Consider the following 16371-nt stretch of genomic DNA (forward strand, 5'->3'; position numbering starts at 1 on the left):
CAAATCGATTCATCTCTGTCATTTTTTGACCAAATGACCTGAAATTTGGTACAGAGGTAATGTAGGCAAAAACCAATGTACGTTCTTTTCCTTTTTTTGATATTGACCTTGAAAGTGATTTTATTGAGGTTTTTATGCTATTTTTAGCATATCTTGGCCTCCTGCGCCCTGGTATTTCAACCGAATGACCTGAAATTTCCTGTATATGTGGCTTGAACAAATATTTAAAGGACTACATTCCCATTTTTGGCATACATATATTCAAAACGATTTATTTTGGGCTTTTTTGACAATATTTGCCACTTCTGTCACTTTCAATACTACATATGACCTACAGGTCGTTGACCCCGAGTGCCTTGCACCTGGGCAAGCTGGAAGTTTGCTTACGAGGAGGAAAGACCGGACATAAACATTTAACGTGATTATCGGGAAAACACCATGTTCCCTTAAACTCAGTGGTTAAATTGCAGTTTAGGAAATTTTATAACAGAAAACAAGTTAAATCAATGATTTTGTGAATGTTTATTCTAGCATTAGTTATTCCAGATATTTTCAAACTCCAAATTCTTCAACACAACACGGGAGATCGTTTCTCCTCAGACTGGCGCGACACTCCTGTCAAAATTGATTGATGATCTCTCTCTGCCGCCGACTTCATACATGATCAAAGGCGGGTGGTAGGCGGTGCGCGGGGAAACGTAAACATATAATGTAGCGAAGTGTTGCACAAGGAATTCTCACGCTGAGGGGTACATGAAATAATGCTTACAAAATAGACCTCTATGAATCGGGCTACATTCAGCAATGGTAGACGGATTCGGGGCATGCCGCGCAACAGGCGTTTTGGTCCGGCACGTTGTCGCAGCGGTGCGTCGCCGCTACGCGATCGAAAGCACGCCGCTGTCTGTCTCGGACCAACACGCGTCTCCCGTGATGTGTAGCGTCCACCACCAGGCCTTCCTACATGTCCTACGTACGGGCGTATGGCCAGTAGAGTCAGTCCCCGGTAAGGTCAATGATTCGCCCCTTTGCGCTAGCTTGTAACGTTAAATGAATGTACCCTCTGGTGGCCAAACTTCACTGACAAACTTTCTCCCTATTATCATCATGAGCTTGCGTTAGTCTGGTACTAGTGACTATTATGTGCCGGGAATGTTTATCTATCGCACGCCTTGGAAGGAAGTTCAGCCATGATAAATGGTCGGCCGTTGCGAAAATTTGGAATCCCATGCTGTTGATTTTCGTGATTGAATCTGTAAGAAAATATATTTTCATGTCGTTCATGTTTTTGGGACGGACGCCGGGACGGGGTGGATTTTTTCTATCATTTTCGTCCCGTTAGTAATGCAAATCGAATCGTGTTGCACAAGAGGCAAAACACTAAAAACGTGGGTCTTGTGGAGTGTTTTGGAGCGGGAAAATGCCGGATATTAGCGGTGCCGAACAGTGTACATCGTCGCGCGCGGGTGACGCTCCGTCAAAACAAATCCGCTGGTGGTCTAGCGCGGCCACCGAAAATAGGCAGAAACACACAGGAGGACTTAGCACCTTCGTTTATGAGGGCAATTGTGAAAATCTTTTGTTACAAATTGTTCGAACATTGAAACATTTGGATAGATGGTTTGAAACTGTTCTAAATAAAGAGATTTTTGTGTAGTTACGTTCGAAATGTTTCCAACGTATGTGAAATAAGTTCAAACATGTTATAAGTTTCAATTCTAATTGTTTGAACACTTTAGAACTATTGTGACTTAGACATTCTTTTAATCAAAATAGTTCAAACATATTACAAATATTATACTAAAACCCTCTCGGTGACTTTGAATTGACTCAAATATGTTGTTTTTGGTCATTTCCTTCGTCTCCTGTCAAATCTTCATATGTATACTATGGAAAACTTCATTCTTCCCTGGGGTTGATCTTTTTTAATTCAATTTTGAACTGGGTTGATTATGCGCAAGAGTGTAATTTTCAGCGGATATTTTTCGACTGGTTTACATGGAAATGGCACGGAATATCCCATTCTTGCAAGGGGAGGATTCTTTAATTATTTTTCAATTTTGAGCTGGAATGATTATGAAAAAGTCCATTTTTTAGCAGAAGTGTATTTGTTAATCAATTAGTGGATATGGTTGTGGACTGGTCCGTATTGTGTTGAGGTGCTACTGGAAGACTCAATTTTGGACTGGGGTGATTCATTTTTTTAGTGCAAGTATTTTAGAATGGTCCATTGTTATTTTGGGAGAGTCCATTTTTTGCATGGCGAGGAGTATGGCTAAACATGCTGTATTTGCTCGCAAATGTTGCCTTTCTAGTTCGAAATTGTAATCACACGATAAGAGGCGCGTGGACGGATCGATATTTCTAACAGTATCTCAATCGTGCATTGCCTCACCTGCGAAAGTGGGATCAATTCATACTTGAGCACAACCGCCAGCAGTCGACACCTGCCATATACTGGCACTGGGAATTAAGCCCCCCTCTCACTGGACCCGCGGCACGCTGGCGTCGTCACTGCGGCCGATCAAATTGACAAATTACACGACGAATTTCATCGACAAAAAACGAATCTTTTTAAGCTTTGTGTGTTTTGTTGTCTTTTCGGTCATACTTGTTCCTTTTGAATGATATTCCCATTACAAAGTCAAGGGTAACACAAATCCAGTTTAGAACGCAGCGACGCCACCAGCGTGCCACAGGTCCAGTGAGAGGGGGGCTTTAGGTTCCAACAATGGATTATGCTTTCAGCGCAGGTTTTCAAATTACAGTCGAACCTGTCCAAGAAGACCACTCAGGGGACCGATAAATTGGTCTATTGTGGACAGGTGGTTACTACAGACAGAATTCATAATGCTTGTGTCAATGGGAAAAATTATCTGAGGGACCACCAAAAAATGGTCACATTGGCCAGGTGTTCCTTAGGCCACACCAATCTAATTTCTTGGTTAACAGATTTTTTGGGGTAAAATTTTAGCACGAGGACATCATTAAAACAGAGGGCTGGGGTGAAAACTTGCACCTGACCCTGTTCACTCCCTGAAACTGTGTGCACCAGACGGTCCAAAGTACAAACTTTCCTCTGAGATTCTGTTTTCATGTTGATTTTCTAATCTAGCATTTTGTTTTTAATACCGTTAACCAAGAAATCAAGATGGTGTGGCCTTCTGAGGTGGTTTGACTGCATTTGTTATCTACTGTTACCACAGTCATATGATACGTCAACTCTTGTAATTTTGCCATTGAAAAACAGTGAATCTAAAGAGATCTTATTGACTAATGCAGTATTCAGTAATCCCCAAGGTATACATAAAGATTCACAGATTGACACATAAGAAACCTAAAGCAACATTGCAGCCAATAATACCTTATTGTACAACCAGCTGAATTACATACTAGTCTTAAAATGCACAAGAATATTTCAGAATATCCAGGTTTTCAAGACATTTTTGAGAAGGCCTCAATATCACATTCCACCTGAATCAGTAGGAGAGTTGAAATTAGGAGAGTCCAAATCTACCTAGAATGTTTTCCAAACATTTTGTGGCAAAATGATTATTACCAATGTGGATTTCATTGTTTTACATTTTCTTGAGCGAAAGTGCACTGAAAATCAACCAATTGCACTAAAAATCACTCATATGTAAACAAATTTGAAGGCAGGCCCTGACATCATTATCCAAGGTCATGATCTTTGGGTCATTAGATAATCATCCATGAAGTTTGATGATCTCGACTTCCTGTTTTCTCATTAATGAACAAATCATAATACATTTTATGATCCAGATGAAATCATGACAAATTACATGAAGCACTTGAAACAGTATTACGATGCATGACGTTCATAAACGTACATGCCATTAACAGGCAAGCCGGATAAAGGGAAATGTAATTGTATTCATCTCAATGAATGTATTAACTTAACCTGTTTCAAAGTCTGCAACTGAAACACCGCTGCAGTTCCCAGAAAGCTGCTAGAGGGCCCAAACTTATTTCATTTCTCCTCAAGCACTCTACCAACAAAAAATCATGATAATGGGAAAGTCCAGAATATGAGATAGAAAAGTCAGAAGTTCTGCTGCAGTACCTATGAGAAATACCAGGGGGCACAAATTATCATAATTTCTTCAATGGGCCAAGACCTAACTGCATACCAAATTTCATCGATCCATAACTTCTGAATTTATACTGCAAAACCATTAACAAAGTAATATCACTACAAATACTACCAAGACCACTGAAGGTGATTATCAAAATGAGCAATTAACATAATATATTTGCCAAAACATTTGCTTGTGCCGGTACTGCATATTATGTAGACAGTTGCCACATACTTAATTAACAGACTACCAGAGTTGGTTGGGTGCCCTGGATAATTTGTCTCGAAAATGGTCTTGAAATTCTTTGAAAGCCATCTCATTCATAAGGGATCCAATTGAGAAACTCGCATCCTCAATCATATCATTTTCTTTTGCTCATTCCCACTTACATGTACATGCATGATATCAATTGAATGTCTTTACTTGCAAACTCATGCATGAAAGCTAATTGCAAGGGGTCCATACATAGATTCAATAACGGTAAAAAAAAGTGCAAAATGTCTAGTCTAATATACAACAGTTACAGTAATTCTTGACTTTCTTTCACTGTAACTTTATGTTTATCTTTTTTCAGTCACCTCTGTACCATGAACTTATCATCACAGTGAAAAACCTGTTGTTACTATTTACAATTCCTTCACATATCTGTTCTGTTAATCACTAATGCTGCCACCGTGAAGATAAAGTTCAGTGAAAATGTCCATTTTCCTCACACCAGGAAATTTTGCTTCCGTGAAGATAAATATTACACATATGTGATATTTCTACCGACATTACTGGGGGGATTGGGCTTCTTTTGCTAATCCAGAGACATTATATTTAATAATTTCATGAAAGATGCATCTTAATTATCTAACAGAGCTCTGTACTCAGTCGAAATATATGTAAGCTTAACCTGTCATTTTATTCTTCGGAATTGGGGCAGCCAACAAAAAAAGAATAGAGAAAATTGCAGCCAAGTAATCATGAGGATTACAGAGTTATACTTTGAGCAATACGTGACCTAAATACACAGAATATTCACTACCACGGCATAACCCTGGGCTCAAAATATTACTGCCTAAAATTTGCCTAAAACTATATGATTGATTTAACCAAAACATAAAACTGTCAATAAGATGAAAATTTTAGTGACAGTTTTATGAGCTATTGTCAATTTCAGAATGTATTTTTTCAAAAAAGAAAAATATCACAAGTACCAAAAATAATCCAGGTGAAAAGGCATTCACCATGCAATTGAACAGAAAAATGCAAGAAGTATGCAAATTACATACTGAAATTTGCATAAATATAACTTGATTGTGTAATCACACTCAACAAAGGCAGATACATGTATAATGATTATTAAGTAGTGCATGGTACCAAGGTCACATTACTTCTAATAAGGAGTTGAAACCCTAATCTCGACAGATGTCCACTCCTCCTCATACAGCCTATTCACACGCCATGTTTCATGGTGGATGGCCGGACCGTTCTGTGGTCAGCAGGGCGTCGCGGCCAGCAGACTGGACATCACACTTCATCACTCATGGACTGCGGAGTCACCACCGTCCAGCAGACTGGAGGATTATTCATGAACACTCTTTGGGGTTCCCGACCTATAGGGTCAGGTGTGAACTCTTCTCAGGTCCATCTTGCAATGGACCGATCCTGCCTGTCTATCACAATTAGCACTTCAGCCAATGATAGCATGGCAATTATCTTCTCGACCAATGAAAGTGTAGCTGCATGTGGTTCAAATATTTCATTCATTTTCATGTTTTGATTTCAAAAAATTAACATTTCTACATTTTGACCGATATAGGTGGGGCTGTGGGATTGGTCTATTAACTAATATTCAGGAGAGGAAAAAAAATCATCCGCAATAAAGAAACTACGGGAATCAGAGACGGCAGACTTAACCCCCTTACCCATACTGCTTTGTAAGCCTTTCAATTCTGCAGACAAATATAGGAGCACTGTCGATGAGGATGTATGGTGACATTATTACTCCGGGAAGGAGGTGTGACCTCCTTCTGGGGTATTGGGATTGCTTTTGCTTGCGCGTTCGCAGCTATAACTCACGATCCCGTCGTCGTATCGGTGTGTAACTTGGCATATAGTGTGCCTGGTTCGGCGTGGGGATGCACAATAGCTTTGTTACACCACAACTACTTTAAACGTCAATCCAATATCGTAATTGCACCCCTATAATTAATGCTATGTCCCACTGCCCTGCCATAGGGACCATGTTATAATCCGTTATGCATGACTGGAATACTTCAGGCAGATACGGGGTATAAATCTTTCTTACTTGCTGTGATCGTATAGTCACTGTTACATTGAAAAATAGACAACGTGCATCACCACACGCAACCTAGAAAACGATATACCAAGTTACATACCAATGCGGCAACGGGAATTGTGAGTTTTAGCTGCGAACATGTGCCGAGTGTGCTCCAGTCTGTGTATTAAGTATGCCGTGTCCCTCGCAACTCGCATACAGTATGTGCGCACGGGACGGACGATGTATTTTTACGCACAGTGTGAAAATGGCAAATCTCTGGACCTTCAAACTTACCACACTTGTAGTTTATAATACGGAGGCTGTGACAATGTAAAAAGTTTACACAGGGGATGAAAGATTGGTGAGAAATATCTCTTAGAAAAGTGCGCGCGCCAGTGTCACTTCCGGGTGGTTAGATCCGGTGACCTTTGACCTTCGTGAAATGTTACGATAATATAAATTAGCCTTTTTTATTGCAAATAGCTTGATAGCTATAGATCAGGCTGGCCTGCAATAAATTGTGGAAAGAGGATTTACTGCATATTTGTGATTTCTGATACATCTTAGTTGTAAGGCTGAATGGTTCGTTGATAATTGAAAAGGGGCCATCTAGATCTAACTTTGTGACTTTTCCCGGAATTTCTAGATCCCATCTGTGCCATGCTGTAAAAACATACTTTTCAGCAGGTTGACCACTCCTGTATTGAAAGAAAAAGATAAACAAACACTTTTTCTTTACTTGCTCTAAAACACTACTTGGACTGAGCAGAGATGCAATTTGTGTGGGTCAATACTTGTACATACTATAAATACTTCACGGAGAATTGTGTCCTACGGACTCTTGTTTTATTTGAAAATATTTACCGGGGTTTTATTTTCACACAATTCACTGCATTATTACATGTTTGACAGAATTGTTTCGACCGGGAACCACTGTGATGTGAAAACCTTCTTTCCCCTCCTATCGCAAAAATCAATGAAATTACAGTACGTTCAGCAATTACTGAAGCACAAACAAACAGACAGACACACAGACAGACAAGTCAGGAATAATGCATAAACTTCACTCCCTTGCACAAGCTATGAAGTGTATAAAGCTCCCAGTGACCACGCAGAGAATTTTCTGTTCTCTAACTTAAGGCCACAACAATTTAATTTCTTGGTTAACCTATTTTGTTTTTAATTTTAGCACAAAAAGAATCATAAAATCAGAAGGCTGGGGTGAAAACTTGCACCTGACCCTGTTCACCCCCTGAAATTGTGTACACCAAAAGTACAAACTTTCCTCTGAGATTCTGTTTTCCTGTTGATTTTTCAATCTTGCATTTTCTTTAAAATTCAATCTAAGTAATGGTACTGGCCTAAGTCCATGTAAGTTTAACTGAAGACTACGTCTCCCAGGAAATAAAACATGCACAAAAACTTGGCGGCGAAACAAGAATGACGCAGATGTATTGTACACTTCTAGCTCGCTGCCAGTGCTCCAACTCAGTCAAGGGTTTCAGCTGGGCATGAAGCCAAAGTTGAGAACTGCTGACAATGATCCTGCAACCATGACCTGTTCATTTAAGGAACTACCTTAAGGTGTCATTCCGCTAATCTGGCACTCCTCCAGACTGTGAAAGTGGCCACTGACAATTTGCTGAACAGCTCTTCATCACCATGCATCGCTACAATTAGGTGACGTGAAAGCTTGCTTCCGTAAAGCGCAAGGAAAGTCTTCAAGGTCTGATAATTATAAGATTAAAAGCTTTCAACCGTCCTGCGTTCTGAAATGTCTTCTTCTAATAGGAAGATACATGCGTGTTGTGTACATGTAAGTGGTTTTAACATTTCCACTCAGTGTGGCCTTTTCTTACACAAATGGAGAGAGGAACTAGTAGGGAGCACTTAATCCTGTCTATCCAACTGAGGACGGACAAATCTCTGTGGTACGTTGTTGAACTACCGGATGCTTCCCTACAGGATAAAGCAAAGGGTGACTGATAATGTCCTACCAACATAGCGTTACAGCAGGGAGGTTCGCACATCCCGCAGGCTTGCCCTAAACAACAAAAAGTCAAACATTCAGACACGTAGTTCGCTCCGCACTTTTGACATGATAGACTACAGGCTGCTAATGCAGACCGACTGCGCCGACATGGGTGCCCCACGAAACCTATGGGCAATTATTTGTATACATATATCTACAGCAGAAAGGATGACCACCTGCAGTCAGGCACCTTATCTTAGTGGTGTACCCCAGGGATGCATTCTCTACCCTCCTCTGTCATTCTATGATCTAAGACCATTGGACTGTGACCTTATCAACTCATTAATACCAGATAATGTAACCACAACTGATAAGCTTATCATGATAATAAGAACACCCTCTAGGTCAAGAAAAGGTACTGATCGTGCAGTGCATAAGTGATTTAGCCCCCTAACATCTGCTTGGATATTACTCCTTCTCCTCTATTTCGGACACTGTTCAGGGGGACCAGCTTTTGGGACATTTTCTTAGAATTATGGCGTCGTGTTGGCGTAGCAGTCAAGATTGTTCCACCCAGAACCCAGAAGTCCTGGGTTCAAATCTTCTGACATGCCATCGATATGCCGCCTCACCAGTGTAAAATGGGTGACTTCCGTTGGGGAGGTAAAACTTAGTAAAAGGTGGTGGATTAGGAGAGAGATGGGCTCTGCCTTCCAACACTGTGCCCTAGACACTGCCGCTATGGCCTCAAAAAGCCTATGGGACTATCTACCTTTACCTTTAATCAGTGGTAGAAATACTTTTCCCCAGTGTTCTGCAATATTGCAGAATGTCAAAATTTTGTTCTGCAATTTGAAATATTTTCTGCAAATACACAAGCCTCCATACTACAACGGTACCTTCTTTATCTATTCTCAACCTAATAATGCCTACTTATGTGCTTATGTTCATTTTGCAAAATTGCAGGTTGTCTAATTTTTCTTCTGCAATCTTGAAAATCTTTCTGCAAATTGCAGACTGCAGGTGGGTATTTCGAACACTTTTTTTTCGAATCATGTTCACTTACTGAGTCACATATTATGTACAATCATTGTCATCGAACAAACACTAATTGATGATTTTGTTTCTCTACACTACAGGACATCAGAGATTATAAACCGAAGGCGAATCACATCTGCAAGGATAGAGCAATCAGTGGCACACTCTAGATCTCGCCGACCTTAATCACCAGTAGAATTGCTCTTTAGAGAGTTGTGAATCTTTCCACCCACTCACTGCCCTAAACAATCCGTCACTTCGTGACAAGTTGGAAATGTCTGCAGTTTCTGGGCCAGATGTGATTGGACTTTCGCAACCATAGTCCGCGCCGTAACCGTAAATTTCCTCATGGAAATGTCTTCAGATTTATGTCAAATGTCTGTCAAATGCATTTAAGATCGTGGTGGTTTTAAGTTCGCAGTTTTCGGGGTGACCTCTTCACAATGAACTCAAACCACCGCGAAAATAATTATCTCCATTCTTTCCGCACCACTCCAGTCAGCATAACTCAAGAGCCTCTTAATGGATTACAATGATATTTGGTATGTGGGCAGGTGTTGTGAAGCCAAAATTCAAGGTCAATTTTGGGCCCCCTGGTATGTGACCTTGGTACTGCAGCAGAACTTCAATTTTTGTATCATTTGACCTGTGGTCTTGATTTTTGGGTGGCAGATAGCTTGTGATGTAATAAAGAAGTGGTGTAGGTTTGGACCCCCTAGCAGCTTCCTCTGGAACTGCAGGGGCGTTTTTTAGAAAATCTTCTAAGGAGAATAACTGAACAAAGGAACAACGGATTTCCATGATATTTAGTACTATGCAGGTAGCTTAGATAGAGATATACACAATGAAGTGCAAATTATTTTGTTCTGCTTTCTTCCCACCTACCCCCTTTGTCTCAATGCTACAGTTGTTACGTACTATACATTGTACGGTATTATGATGTGTTGGAGGAAACTGTTCTGTCCATCTGTAGCACTCTTACCGAGTCGTCAGTAGGTGGCCAGTTCCGACTGGCTGTCTGTAATTAGGCGCCAGTCCATTACTGTAGTAGTATGCAACTATAGCACTACAGGAACTCAAAAACAATACGCAAACTCTCAATTTTCTCCTTCATAATCATGTTCCAATCATAATATAAAGTCAGAGGTCACACAAATCTTGAACTTTGGTCACTCAGTGAAAGGAGACCTATCTCAAAGGAAAAAGAAATCAAACATGCCATACCTCTGTGACATACTGTAAATGCAGAAATGTTCACAGTTTTCATGGCCCGTGACCGTTTCATCACAAAATAAAGACACCGCAAACATTTTTATCCAATACTGTAGCAGTATGTGACGAAGAGATAGTTATTAATAGCTCTGCCGTGAACTCAAAACCACCGCAAAAACTCAATTTTTGCCTTAGCGCAAAATAAAACAACACAAACTTAAATGCATATTTTACAGTATTTAAATTATTTGCGAATTTCTTAATGATCTAAGACTTATTATGTGCTGTTGATACTCAACAAGTCCCAATCTAGCAGGGTGCCCTAGATTGAGGTCATTGACCTGGGGAAGACCAGCTGTCTATGGACTATACCACTTTATTATCAGTAAGGGGGTGTCAGTCTGTAATGCTACCGAACTTGAAAAAGCTGCTACCAGAGGGCCCATGATCATCTCGTTCCTTGGGTACTTAAATAACTACCAATATACCAAATTTCATACAAATCCAACGACAACGATCTTGAATTCTGGTGCGATTACCCACAACAAACAAAACCAAAAACAGTACCTCCGGTCGGAGCTGAGAAGCTTTATGGAGGTGATAAGATTACACAGTAGTGCATGGGAGATAACCACAGTATGGAACAGCGGCTCAGTCTAATCCCCACACTTATCTTATCAGTATCATGGCAGCAACAGAATTTAAGCTGACATCGCATGAGGAGCGCATCACGGTCTATACCTAACTGGTAGCATCATTTGAGGGTCTGCATGCTCTTTTTCGTAAGGCGTATGCAGCCTAATTATAATACCCGTAATTTGTAGGAAGAGAAGTCTTATTCACGTAGTTCGTAGCAGGAGACCAAATTTTGCATAATTGCCTTCCTTGATTTTAGCGTAAAACGTAGGGGGTAAAAGTCTTCTGAATTTAGAGTAAAGTGTTGTCGGGACCCCCATACAGACCCTCTCATTTGGATTGTCAAATTTACCAAATATGCACATATGATTGTCAATGTCTAAATTTCCATACCTGCATTTTTCCTAGAGTCTACATTTAGGCTTTGTACTGAATTTCTCACTCCATCTTTTAATGCAGTGTAAATCAAAATGGAAGTTTATAACATTATAAAGTCTGATAACATCTAGGTGTGTTTCAGTAAGGCCCCTCTTTCCACTAGATGACAATCGCTAAAATTGGATTTGTGTCAAACCCTTGACTTCATAATTGGAATATGATGCATGATGCAAAAGTATGATAAAAAAAACAACAAAATACAGTCACAAAACATTTTAAAAATTTGTTCATCTATAAAATCTGTCAAATTTCAGCGGTCACAGCTTCTTTTGGAAAAGGATCGTACGCAGCGTAGAAGAACAAAAGATGCTCCTAATGCATGAGAGATAAAATGATAGCTGACATGCTTTCCAGACTAGCTATGACGTGTATCAATGCTTGAACAACATGAAAGTGGAATCATTGGCCAAGAATAGAGAAAACATTTCCGTAATTCTTGTTTCTTTCACTGTACCTTTGGGTTCACAGTTATCACGGTCAGCAATGTACCGTGAACTTATCATCACCGTGAAAAAAACTGTTGTAATTATTAATGATTCCTTCATACATCCATTCTGTAAATCACTAGCCGCCATCGTGAAGTTAAAGTTCAGTGAAAATGTCCATTTTCCTCACAGATACACCATGAAATTTTGCTACGGTGAAGATAAAGTGAATTTCAGTAATCGCCTTCATTGTACGCAGCGTAGAAGAACAAAAGATGCTCCTAAAGCATGAGAGATAAAATGATAGCTGACATATTTTCCAGACTTAAGCTATGACGTGTATCAATGCTTGAACAACATGAAAGTGGAATCATTGGCCAAGAATAGAGAATACATTTCTGTAATTCTTGTTTCTTTCACTGTAACTTTATGTTCACAGTTTTCACGGTCACCTCTGTACCGTGAATTTATCATCACCGTGAAAAAAACTGTTGTAATTATTAATGATTCCCTCACACATCCGATCTGTAAATCACTAGCCGCCATCGTGAAATTAAAGTTCAGCAAAAATGTCCATTTTCCTTACACTGTGAAATTTGCTACCGTGAAGATAAAGTGAATTACAGTAACCTCCTTGATTGTACGCAGCGAAGAAGAACAAAAGATGCTCCTTAAGCATGAGAGATAAAATGAAAGCTGACATGTTTTCCAGACTAGCTATGACGTGTATCAATGCAGGACAACATGAAAGTGGAATCATTCGCCAAGCATAGATAATACATTTATCTTGTATCCAGGGATGTACAGACAAGATAGCTCATGACAGCTGGTATCTTTTGTGTCATCAGCATAAGTATGATGTCATCCAGCTGAATCATTCATAACAAAGCATTCGGCCTTGAATTTTTCTTTTCATGGCCAGTCTGAAAAATAATAATTCTCCTCCCTGCAAATTGTAGTAGGCACACACTAGTAGTAGGTAGGCACTTGTATTCTACCCTCAGTAAATGAGATATAGGTCCCTTGAGCTAGAGATAATATTACATGCAAACATTGAAGACTGGAGTTAATCATTGTTTGCACATATTAATATCACGCTTACTCAACAAGCAATTTCCAACCACAATCTCAATTCATTACCTCTCCTTATGGGTAAATTGATACTTATGAACAACGCTGTACAACACTCAGTAGTTTAATCTGTGCCAATGCGTTGAAATGTTTTGTCAACCATGTTGACCAACAGTCAATCATGTAACATAAGAACTATAAATAGGCTGAGAAAAATAACAATGATTACGAAATTGCAACCATAATTTCTGATTTTGCAGTTATGATTTGCAGGATTCCAACAATTTCCTGTACATTTTATCTGCAATTTCACACATTTTACACTAAATCACGTGCATAATACGTGCGATGGGTGTAAATACCTTTTGTGGGACTCCGATTCTACTTTCGCTGCTAGGAGAAAATCCCTTTCTTTAGCCTGTAGGGTTCTAGCGGACCGTATGGAATTTCTACCGGATCCAATTCAATTTTCGCCAGGCGTAAATACCAGATAGCTGAGGGTAAAAATGCGATAAGACGGCACGAGACGGTATCTGAGACTCGGGAACAATGTCTTTAGGGGAGGACAAAAATGTGGGGGAAACGCAAGGTATGCAGGGTGCAATGAGGGCATGACGTATCAGGCTTCGTCATCAGTGGGGCATGTGTCAGGGCTTTATCTGATCGGTCTTCGAACCCTCAACTGCTGACAGTCCACACAGATCCCGCTAGAAATTAGTAGAATGAGATAAAAGCTCCTTGGAGAACATACGACGTCATCGCCCTTAACAGGACTTCAATCAAACCGGCCATTGAAAGGTATACCGTCCAGGCAACGACACAGCCATTTCGTATAAAACTGTAGAAGAACAGAAATCGGAGATAAACAAAACACATGTTGATTTGATTGAAACGCTTCCCTGGTCCTACAGGGCAGAGTCCATTGTTTTGAAGCCCAACCGACCTCAACCCTCTAGCCCCCGCGGTCATTTAATTGTCAACAAATCATTAGCACGTGTTTATAAATACGCCACAAGGATTCCTCGACATGTCTTCCGTGGTTTAACAGTAGGTATGAACGGGAGACTTACCCTATGCAGAGCGGCGGCATCGGGCCATGGTGATCGGGCGGTGATCCTACAGGTAGGCGGGGAACACTGACAGCTCAGCCGCTGCCTCGCACTGACTGCCGCGGTATCATCTGTGATTTCAGGGCTCAACCACTAGATATCCGATACGGGGGTGCATCGATAAACTTTGACACTTTGAGAACGTCACATATCATTTGATATCTAATAAATCACCAATTTTAGACCATTTGTGTGAGTTGCGAAGTGTGTGATAAAGGTTGTATTATTCGTATAAAGATAGACTGATTTGAAAGTGTTGCGCGATCTCAGAAGGGGTGTTGAAACAAGTGGTATGACCTAGCATAAAAGCAGATGCACGAGCAACATCCGGGTCTTCACAGTTTTAGGGTGACAGGCGAACAACGTCACTTTGTCTTTGGGCGCTTCAAAGGGACGGGTAAAATTCGATTCAGTTGGAACTTTGTCGCCCCTGCCGTTGACCCTGTCATTTCAAGCTTGCGAAAATAAATTTTCATTACAATTTCAGATTTTTTGGGGACGGATGGGGTGACATTTTTCCCCGCTCTATAGATAAATTTCTGTCCCGGGACGGAGAGACGGATCCTGGACTCAGCCCTGGAACTGGGACGTCCCTAACTCCAAATGAAGGTTGATTGGAAAGATTGTGACCTTTTTGCCATGTATGCCCCGTTTTCTGACAGCTAGCCTGCCCAATCAAGTTGATTGGCTGTTGACGGGGCAAACATTAGGAAAAATACTGAAACTAATGATTAAACCAACTCGATCATAACTGTTACGCTATATCAAAATGAATGCAAGCCCTTATTGTTTTGTATTAGAAATTAGGATGCTATATCAAAATGTATGCTAGCCCTAATTGTATTGTATAATTAATTAGGATGTTAAGTTTTATTCTATACTTCTACTTTGTATTATGTTTACGAATTCTTGCCATACTTTGCCATGTACAATTGTCGTGCAATAAAGTTCTATACTATTCTATTCTATATAAGAAAGGATGGTCACAATCTTCCCAATCAATGGAGGGTAGGGAGGTCCAGAAATGGGAGAAACAATAGATGGAAGAAGAGAGATAAAATAAAAGGAGCACAGCGCAAAGAGTAAACTGCAAAAATCACTAGCCTTTATCATTACAATATCTATAACATCTACAAAAATAATTCCACCAGCTGCAGGGTACATATTTCCGCCACCGGCATGAAAAGATACGTCCAAACAGATCTCTAACCCAACGTCCCCCAGTATAATGCACTCCTGTATATCTGAACTGTGCATATCTGGGAGTGCTGCACTAGAGATCTCTCAAACCTACTGTTTTTGAAAGTGGCGGATTTATGTAACCCGGCGGATTAATGTAAATGGAGGCTACATGTTAGTGCTCTGGCTTTTACAATACCATGACAAGAAATGTAACCGCATTGTAGCACACTCTGTGATATAGCAGGTTTTGGCATCTTGCTTCCAAATACCAGTGGACAACATTAATTTCGGGGCTCAACAAAATAGAGCAAATGACCCAAATAGCGAGTGAATAATCAGCCAAAGGATTCAGCTCATCAGATAAGGTCCAGTTTTGGTCCCGCGGGACAAATTTGTAATATTTATTCAACCGCAAGAGGGGCCTGGCGTAGACTAATGGCATTAATGTAGAGTGGTCGCACCTCGTTTCTTCTGCACGCTCCACTTCTATAGCGACGCCCATTTCTTATCCATAAACCTAGCTACCATGACTGGATGTTTAGATAGTGCTTAGCTTGGCGTAGAAACTCGATAAGGAAACAAAGAAATTAGCCGTCCAAAGATAGAAGGCCACCTATCGGCCGAAGTTAAAGAAAGTGTCCTTTATTCTATCGTAAGCTTCGTTGTCATGCACATGTAGGTCAGGTCAATATTTGCATAAAATGTTAAATGGACACAGGAGCCAAATCATTCAAAAAGCTAGTGACCCTTGACCATGTTAACTAGTAGTAGGGCCCTTTTTAGTACGCACTTCGAACCAGGAAATTTCACCCCCAACCCCTTTTCCCTTTCATTATCGTTAAGCGTTTTGCGATTGGGCCCAAAAGACTAAGAACGGACGTAACATGTATTTTTCAAGGATTATGTGCTTTCTTATCTCAAAAGA

The 16371-nt window shown here is 40.4% G+C and overlaps 1 protein-coding gene across 3 annotated transcripts in view; it reads right to left on the reverse strand.

The window, feature by feature from the left end:
- Positions 1-14341, reverse strand: part of LOC136436931 (uro-adherence factor A-like) — an 81979-nt gene extending 67638 nt beyond the window's left edge. For all 3 annotated transcript variants that reach the window (XM_066431336.1, XM_066431338.1, XM_066431334.1), the window contains exon 1: positions 14226-14341. The gene's annotated coding sequence lies outside the window, so the exon portion shown is untranslated. The remainder of the gene's footprint in view (positions 1-14225) is intronic.
- Between the last annotated feature and the right edge of the window lie 2030 nt (positions 14342-16371).

Source organism: Branchiostoma lanceolatum, chromosome 6 (assembly GCF_035083965.1).
Source record: "Branchiostoma lanceolatum isolate klBraLanc5 chromosome 6, klBraLanc5.hap2, whole genome shotgun sequence".
In the NCBI taxonomy this organism is placed as follows: Eukaryota; Metazoa; Chordata; class Leptocardii; order Amphioxiformes; family Branchiostomatidae; genus Branchiostoma; species Branchiostoma lanceolatum.